The 9,490-nt window shown below is 37.4% G+C and overlaps 1 long non-coding RNA gene across 1 annotated transcript; it reads left to right on the forward strand.

Annotated features, from left to right (window-relative positions):
• The first annotated feature begins 4,933 nt into the window (after positions 1-4,933).
• Positions 4,934-9,113, forward strand: LOC140849605 (uncharacterized). The gene is made up of 2 exons (XR_012131701.1): positions 4,934-6,482; positions 8,818-9,113. It is a non-coding gene; the product is annotated as an uncharacterized lncRNA (long non-coding RNA).
• Positions 9,114-9,490: the final 377 nt, after the last annotated feature.

Here is a 9,490-nt window from a genome sequence, read left to right on the forward strand (position 1 = left end):
CATATAGTGTGGCAAGATAAAATATGAATGTCTCAGTAATTAAAACTGTTCACAAGTCATCAATATAAATGCCCCGCTCATAAATGATGAATTCTAGGAAGGAAGTCACGTTATTATTTCAAGAGACTCTGACTGTTCTCATCTCCCAGTTTAATAAGAACCAATCTGAACTCATATGAATGAAATATGCATTATTATTCTAATTCTAATAACAAAGTGAATCAGAGAAGTTTTAAAACATCAAAATATCCATTGTAATTGGTATACAATAAATTGAGGTTCTCCTTTATAGGTGATTCAGGGTACCAACAGGGTATACTAGCACTTCCACCTTCAGTAAAGCATTCTACTAAAGACTTTCTTGATGATGAATCTAAGTAGGACATTGGTAATGGCCTAAGGAAAAAGCATCAGCCGTGAGACTGTATTAAAATACACAAATTAATTAATGACTATTAATGATGGTGTTACCTCTAAACTCAGACTAACCACGGCCCCAGGCTGGTGAGAGGCAGAGGGAGTTGCATTAGGGCTGCCCACCCTCCCTGATCATTAATGGGGTCTGGAAACAGTGTTTCCTATGTGTGTCTGGTGGAACTGAAGTCTAATGCCCTCGTGAGCCCTGAACCACAGCCTGCCTTAAATTTGTGTAAGATGGCAGCTCTACTTGCCTGGCCCATCGCCTAAGTCCGTAGTGACTAGTTACCTCTGTTAACTCTTCGCTCTGCCTAACTTTTTTACCCAGTTTCCAAATGACCATTTTCCATTGAAATGGACCTTACTTCTCGCCTCCCTTACTAGTCTATGCTGGGCTTCCAGAGTTAACTGGACATTCCTACCAGGGCAAACTATAACCAAATACCTTAAAACCTAGACCAGATGACCTCCTGACCCTTCAGATCTGTCTTCTCTTTGACCACTGGGTCTGACCTGGATGAAATAGCAGTTCCTCATCTTCCTTCAATGATTGTTTTGATTTATCAATGCTTCCCAGCTTTTCTGAGGACCTTGACTTGATACTGGCTTAGTCTTTTTTCTCCCAGGCAATATGTTCTGTCATGGCTTGGCCTTGACTGAACCATGTATGAGACCTAGAAGTATGTTGCATAACCCAAAGTAAAGGGAGCTTGCCAAGGGCATCAGCGATCTACGTCATTTCAGATATTCTTACAGGTAAGAGACCGAAGAGTGTACTTATGACTTTGAAAATCCGTTAAATTTTATAAACCAGGAGTGTGTTGTTGAAGTCAGATCACATGGAATTAGTTGATCTTTATTTTTCTCTAATATTAAAATATGTGAATTGGATGTATTCAGCTGGTATAGAGTAATACATTTCAAAAAAATTAGTAATAGCCATTAAATAATTATGTTGCAGTGAGTGCCAGATGAATTTGATTCTAGTTACAGTTTAGAAAGATAATTTACCCCAATGCCCTTTGCTCAAGTTGAGAGATGATTTAACCACAATTGACACTGCTGAAACTGCAAGGTGAACATGCAGGACAGCTTTTTCATAGAAAAACTGCACTTAACTTTGGGAGATGCCTAGGGAACCCTCTCAGAAAGAGAAGCAGTTCTCACAGAGAATGAATGGTCAATTTAACCATCACAAGAGACCAACTACACAAAGTAGCCAACATATATACCTGGTTATGATCTAAGTAAACTGGAGCTTGTAAGTAGGATCTATGCTGTTACTTTTGGACCTCACCAATTCACTACTTCATTTGAGTAGTAGAAAAGTATCTTTCACTTAAAGAAACAATTGATGGCTGAACTCTAAAGGTGGCTTAATCTAAACTGGGACTTCAAGTGTCCAGTGTGTGACAGTCACCTAAAGAGCCTGTTGAAAGGGCAGAGATCCAGGCCCTACCGTGAGAGACTCTGGTTTGGTAGTTTTGGGGTGAAGCTCAGTAATCTGCATTCAGAATAAGCACCCAGGTGATTTTGATGCTGGTTGCATGACAGACACTTTGAAAAACAGGAAAGAACATGGATTTTGAAATTGGACAGAAGCCTTCACAGCCTAATTTAACCAATGACTCGTTTGTAGCCTGCGTAAATTACTGCACTCTCTGAGCCTGAGTTTCCTCACCCATAAAATGAGGACATGATTCTCTCATAGCATTGTTGTATATATAGAATGAAATTTGTAGAGGAAGCCCATGGAACCTACACTAACACTAAGTGCTAAATAAATGTGTTTTCTCCCTAAGGTCCTTGGTGAGTTATATCAAAGATTAATGGCAAGATGAGCCTTTGGGGAAACTAAATCCCCTGAGAGTGTGTAACTATGTAATCTATCATCCAAACTGAGGCACCTGTGAAAGTGAAAGGTGGTGCTATGAATAATTATGCTGAGACAACATATTAAACGCAGGACTGTATAGTCACCCTAATTATTACTAAGATAAAGGACCACATAATCGCACTGCCTTACCCCTATCTTCTCCACGTTCTCAAGCTGAGAGAGCTGTGTGGGCTGTACAGTTGTTCACTTGGCAAAAACTTTAAACCACTGTTAGTAATCTCCTTGTAGTCAGAATCTGTCCTTTATGCATGTTTACTGTCCCTGCAATATTAGTATGCAGGTCAACTAGCATCTTCATATACCCGGGGGTACCATTTTAACAACAGAAGCTGGTGTCTTTCATTTTAACAGGATCTCATACTTGTCATCATTAGGTACTTTGGTAGTTGTGATAAGAGAGATAGAAAATAAGTATTTTTTTAGCTTTTTAATACCTTGAAGCTTAAAACATCTTATAAAAGTAATACCAAGGAATGTTGATTTGAGGATATTTATTGTACAAAAGTTTGTATTAGCACAGGACCAGAAACAATCTAAAAGTTCAGCAAAGTGGGACTGGTTAAGTAATGACAGGAGTTCCCAAAATGTAATCATGGACGCCTGGGATTGACTGTGAGGTCAAAGCTGTTTTCTTAATTAATACCAACACATTCATTATTCATCTTTTGCAATGTTTTGATGTTTGCACTAATAGTGCAAAAGCAGTGTTGGGTAAAACTGCTGCTGCTGCCTGAGCATGAACCAAGGCAGGGGCACCAAACTGTGCTAGTCGTTGTTATATTTTTCACCACCATGCATGTCTGTTAAAAAGAAATAAGGCTGGTCTTACTTAAGACTGTCCTGGTTGAAGTAGTATAAATTACCAATTTTATTAAATCTTAACTCTTGAGTTCTTGCCTTTGAATATTCTGTGTGACAAAATGGAAGCATGCAAAAGGCCTGGCTGTGCACTGAAGTCAGGGGTTATCTCAAGGAAAAGCACTGGTACAATTGTAGTTGTAAGTTGAAGTATCCTGGGGCATTTTTCACTTGAGAATCTGACTGGTGGGTGAACTCTATAGTTTTTCAGCATGGACTATGTGGCAGATACTTTCTCAAAAATAAGAGAAGTGAACTTATCACTTCAAGGAAAACAATAGCCTACATATCTTGCCAACGGTAAGACTTAAGCTTCCAGGGGAAAATTAGAATTTTGGAAAGCCTCCAGGAAGTCGACAAGTTCTCAATACTTAAACGCTTTTTTGGGGAGATTCACAGTGATATCAATGAATATTATTTTGAGATAGGGCATAATAAAGTAAGTCAACATTTGGGAGCTCTGCACAACTCAGTGAATCATATTTTCCAAATGATTAATGCGTGATGCTACAAAATCATGCATACATAAATTATCGATCTATTCAAAGTGTAAGATAGATCAACAGATTTTAACATAACAAAGTAGGAAAAGTTTATTGATATGGTTTCAGATTGTATATAGTAATTAACCTTTAAGAAACTACTACTCTGTTGAGTTTTAGTAGATAGAAGAATATTCACAATATCTGAAAAGACTATTAAAATATTTCTCCCTCTTCCAACTGCCTATCTATGTTAGGCCAGATTTATTTGCTGTATTTCAACCAAAACAGTATTTTGTGACCAACTGAATGTAAAAGCAAATATGAGAATCCGTTTGTCTTCCATTAGGTCAAACATTAAAGAGATTCACAAAATTATAAAGCAATGCCATTTTTGCACTAAATGTGGGAAAATATAATTTTCACAAAAATGCATATACATTAATATGGAATGGGCTTATAATTGTCATCTTTAAGTAATATATTTTAAATTTTTCTCAGAATTAATTTCTAAAACATAGACATTTACATAGAATAAGTCTTACATAAGGATCAACATAAGAAGAAGAAATCTTTGGACTCTTCTGTAATTTGTAAGAGTGTAAATGTTCCAGAGACCAAAAAGTTTGAGAACTGCTGAGTTGTGGTGTATTAATAAAATGGAGTCTTGTGCAACAGTGGAAAAGAACAAGACAGATTTATAAGTCTTTACTGGAATTCATGCCATTATATATTGTTAGGCAAATGAAATGAGTTATATTATAACATATGTAGTATGCTTCTATTTGCATAAAAATGGGGGAGTAAAGATACATAGAAATGTAGTTATATATATGTACATATTCACATTATTTTTTTTGAATAGAGAGTTCTTTTATATCCTAGACAGTGGTTGCATCTGGGAAAGTGACCTGGGGTTTGAGTAGAGGGGAGAATAACTTTTCATGGTATATCCATTTGTATTTTAAAAACTTTTTTGCAATGGATTTATGCTATTAAGAACGCTAACACTCTTTTTAAAAATCATATAAAGAAGTGGTAAGTTGTTTAGTATTAGATGAAAATACTAAAAAGGACAGAATTGGTAGACCCTGGAAATATTCATGCTGAGTTTGCCAACTTTAGCTCATTATCTATTAAAAGAAATGTCTCTTTTTGAGTTCACATTTTCAAATTTTAACTTCAACCATAGCAAATAAGTACTTTTTGTCCTGCTTCCTATCTTTCTGCAAATATTTATTTTTCATTAATGTTAAGCAATTCTACCAGCAGTGCTTATTTTTGTTAAAGTGGAATAGCAAAATTTCACAGGCAGGAAATGTCTTTTCTTTCTCGCTGGATTCAGAGGGTAAGAAAGACAAACACAACATGAGGACTGAAAAGATAAGGATCCTGGGCAGACATTACCAAAAGAATAGGGGCAGGATTAAGACAGGGAAGGGCAAGGAAGTCAGTGGGAGGAGAGTAAGGCCAGACAAGGTGAATCAAGAAAAGGAGGAAAGAATAGAATGGAAAAAGCTAGGAGAGGAGGAGGCAGAATCAGTACAAGGTCGGGAAGAGAGGAAGCACTTACAGATAAGTGGAAAGGCAAAAGAAAAATAGAAAGCAAAACAAGGGAAAGCTGAGTTGCAAACAAAAACTGTCTGTTGAAGAGAAACAGCCGCCTCTGCAAGTAGCTGAGGGGTGGGTGACTGACCAGCTGTACGAGAAATGGGAGTGAAAAGTCACTGGCCAGAAATTCGGTGGAGATTGAGAAACTGAGTGGGCATGGCGCCTGACAAAGTATTTTCATTTAGACGAGATTCTTTATTTAAAATATATATTCTGAGTAGATAATTTCCAGGGGCCAGTGACGTGTCCCCTCAGCTTTCTATGCTCCATCTGGAAAGCTGAAAGCAGAGCAGGCGACCTTGAGCTGTGCCGGGTGGGTGAAAGGCAGAACCAGAGAAAGAAACTTCTGTGATCGCTTATCCTGCTTGGAGGAGAAAGAGAGGGGGCGCTGAAAGAGCCCTTTATCCACTGGCCGAGCAGCTGGAGCCCAGTCTGTCTCTCCAGCTGAGCTCCAGCCAGCCCAGTCACACTCTGACCCAGACAGTCCCTGACAAATAGCGGTCCGCCCACCAGCCTGGGCGAAGGGCTGTGGGAGGCGGGGAATGAGCAGAACCCTCCCAAGACCAGAATATTAGGAAAATGGAAATTTTGAGAGAAGGGGAAAGAGGGAATTGGCATCAGCAAAAGTGAAACTTTCCCAATAGAAAAATCTGAGCACTTAAATGCGGGAACAAAGCTGGAAAGAGGAGCACTCAATCAAACTAGTGTAGAATACTTCCTACTAGATTTTGACTTGTGGATGGGTTTATTATTCCTTTCAAGGAGTATTATCTGTTCTGTGATGATAAAGAATTTGGAGGTTCTGGGTCAGCAGTTTTCAGGGTTGTATCTCCTGGATCTCAGATCGCCCAATCATTTCTTTCAAGGCTGAGCTCTGGCAATCAGGTTATGTTTTACCATGATTTGTTCTTTGCAAGTAGGTTAAAGCTGATGTGCTAAAGGGAGTCGTACAGCAAGTTGCATAAGCTACCGAAAGAACTACCCACACAGGAATAATTTACTGATTTGCTAGTGTAAGACATCCATTCGCCTACAATGGCTACTGGGATAAACATTCATAAAAAGCAAGGATGGAACAGTTCAGTGACAATCTTGTCTCTAGGTGCCATTTGCCTCCTGTCTGTATGGTATCAGTCTCCAGAGGAACTTTTGATGTAATAGCCCCAGTACTGGGCTGACACTAACCAAGAAGCAAGTGCTCCCATGTGAAGAGAAAAGTGAGCAAAGGGTTAAAATATTACATTAAAAATAAATTATCCTAAAACATCTGGGGATGAGTCATTCAAGACAGTTGACTGTTTATCCCTTGAAGCACAAAAACATATTTATTGTAATTGTTTTATGTGAGAATTCTGTCAAACAGCATAGTTCATTCTTCTCTTTCTTAGAGTATATTCTGATTATATTGTTGCCTTTATTACTCAGTGTTAATTATTATTAAAATTATTTTCCTCTTCAACTATCCAGTGATGATTTAAGTCCCATGGAAGGAAGGATGGAAGTCTGTTTGCCTCTATGCTTAATTTCCAGATCAACTGAATGTTGTTTAAAGGTTTCTCTTGAATTTTCTTTTTATAGCTTTCTGTCTCTTTCCTTGTTGCCAGGCTGTCAGCAGCTGCTCCACGCACACCCACCCCCTCCTTCAAACTTGTCTCTAATCTACTAAAGGGCTTGGAAGTCAAATAGCTATGTGTACAACAATTATGGGTAAGGTACCAGGAAATAGGCTGTAATTCAGGACAGGAGCAAAACACCTGAACCTCAGTGTGTCAGATTGGTTGGTCTGTTGGTTTTAGTGTGAGAACTTTGTGGCATAATTTGGATGCTCATAACTGTTTTTGTTTTATTTCATAGTCTCATCTGTGATCTTGTTAACATATACTGCCAGATGAACTCAGGAAAAATGAAGTGCTTTGAACATAAATTGAGTAAATCCTAGCTGGTTGTTAAAGCAGTGAAAATACTATTTTCAGAACGGTAGGGCAGGTTCCACCTCTCTGTACCCGCCCCCAAATTAAACACATACTTTCCAAAACTCAAATTCGTGGTAGTTTTACAATTTTTCAGAAATGAAGAAAAAGGAAGCAAAACAAGCTTCTCAAAAGTATTACCAGTGATACTCATTATTAGTGGTAAGATCTTTCAGGAACCACAATTTAAAAACTGCTGGTTTTCTTTTACACAGGAGTAATAAGACAGAGGAGTTACATAACTCTAGGCATTTTTGTATATACAAGTTTGTAGTCTCACTACTTAATATAGCATAAATATTTTTTCTTTACTAAAGAATCTCCATTAACAGTTCAATTGTTGCATAATATATTGACTGGACATACTTTAATGTACATTTTTTTATCATTGTACGTACTGGTATACTTACATTTTTCTACTTCTTTTATGAGTTTATCTGTTTTGCTATTTTGAGCATAATTATTCTTTTATCAAATTATTGTAAAATTTTTCCTTAGTATTTTATTTTGTCAGTTTTTAACCATACTTCTCAAGATAAATTCATTTTTCTAACAAAACCACACTTTGTATTTTATGAAGATAGGAACTTAAAAAATAGAATTCATTTGGAGGGAAATTTTCTTTGACAGCGAACTCTGTGAAAACAGACTGATCATAGACATCTGAGGTTGTTTTGCTCCCTCAGATGTCAAAAACTTCTTTCCCTCTTACTTATTTTAAGCTCTGTCTTCCTTTTCTCAGTCAAAATAATGATTTTTAAAAGGCCACTCCTTTTCTGAATTCTCCTATATGCTCCTGTATCATAGAAAATCTTTTGACTCCTTTTAAAGTAGCAGAATCAATCTTTATATTTAAACCAAGTGGATTGTTTTTACATTCATTTGTAGTAGAAGATGATATTACTTCACAGCATCCAAACAGACCAAGAAGATTGCTTCATAAACTGTATCTGCTGTAGGGAAATCTGCTCACTATTGATCTTCCTCACAGATATCTTAAGAAAACATGCCTTTTATTTCTCACTTCTAAAGGCCATGAAAAAAATAGCAAGGAATTTAAAATCAGATGATATGACACCGAATTTATTAGAATTTATTAGTTTTAATTGTTTAACATGAATTTCTGTAAGAGGACAAACTTTTATTTGGAAATTCAGTAATAGATTTAAAATGCTTAAGTCAGGTCCTACTCCTCTGCCAAACATTTAAGGTATTCCTAAGAGAGTCTACATAGGTTGAGTTAAATAAACAATTTGCTGAGGGACATTGTAGCCAACTCCGATCTGCCAGTAAGCCAGTAAGAGGCCCTCTGACCTTGGCTGGTCACTAGCTTGGTGAGGCCTCAGTTTCCTGATTTGCAAAATGAAAGGGTTTCATGAGGAGGTCTAAGAATCATGGGATGCTACCCTTGGATGGAATCTCAAAAAGGGTGGACATTAGGGTGCCTATCTATCTGAAAAGCTAAGCCAAGGATATCCTTCAGCTGCGACACTGACTCAACTACTCATGAAGATTGTAGGGGAAAAACCAATGCTTCCCACTTTGATTATTACAGCTGCTGCTTTCATTTCCTCCTTTGCAGGAACCCCCTGCTGTGACGTACAGGAAGGATGCTTGAAATGGAATCGAAAGCAGAAACTTCAGGCAGTATAGGAAACACCACGTGAACCTATACGCCTGCAAGGGGGTCCTGGCTATTTATTGTTCTGAGTAATTTGGAAGGAAAGGTATTTACCAATATCCACTTCCTCAAATAATACCTTCCTTAAATGAACGTACTGCCTAAAAAAATACTAAACATAGAAGTCAAAATTTCAAGGCAAAACCTCCATAGGAATTTTTGTATAAGAGAAATAAATGTGGTCACCAACTGTTTGAGATCAATTGGAATTCTTTGTTGTATATGCCTATAAATGTACCGGTTCAATAAAACAGGGTGAAAAGTAGAAAAGCTCTTTCTAATAGATAGAAATAGATAGTAGTAGATATGTCTTCTAAAGGGAATAGATTCATCAAAGATTTATTTATAAGTGGCTAGTTCAAGCCCATCCAAAATATCATTTTACTTTGCCAAGTATGAAATTGGTATGAATATGGACAGGCTGCTCATGAGGGCAGGAGATTCCTTCCAGAATCTAGCATCTCCCTGCTTGGTCGCTCATGCTCCAAACTATTTATAACACCCATGGCCATTTCTAAAGCTGGGTCAAGAACAGCATTTTTAGATCTTTTTTGACCACAAACCACAATAAAAA

This window comes from Manis javanica, chromosome 5 (assembly GCF_040802235.1).
Source record: "Manis javanica isolate MJ-LG chromosome 5, MJ_LKY, whole genome shotgun sequence".
Lineage (NCBI taxonomy): Eukaryota > Metazoa > Chordata > Mammalia > Pholidota > Manidae > Manis > Manis javanica.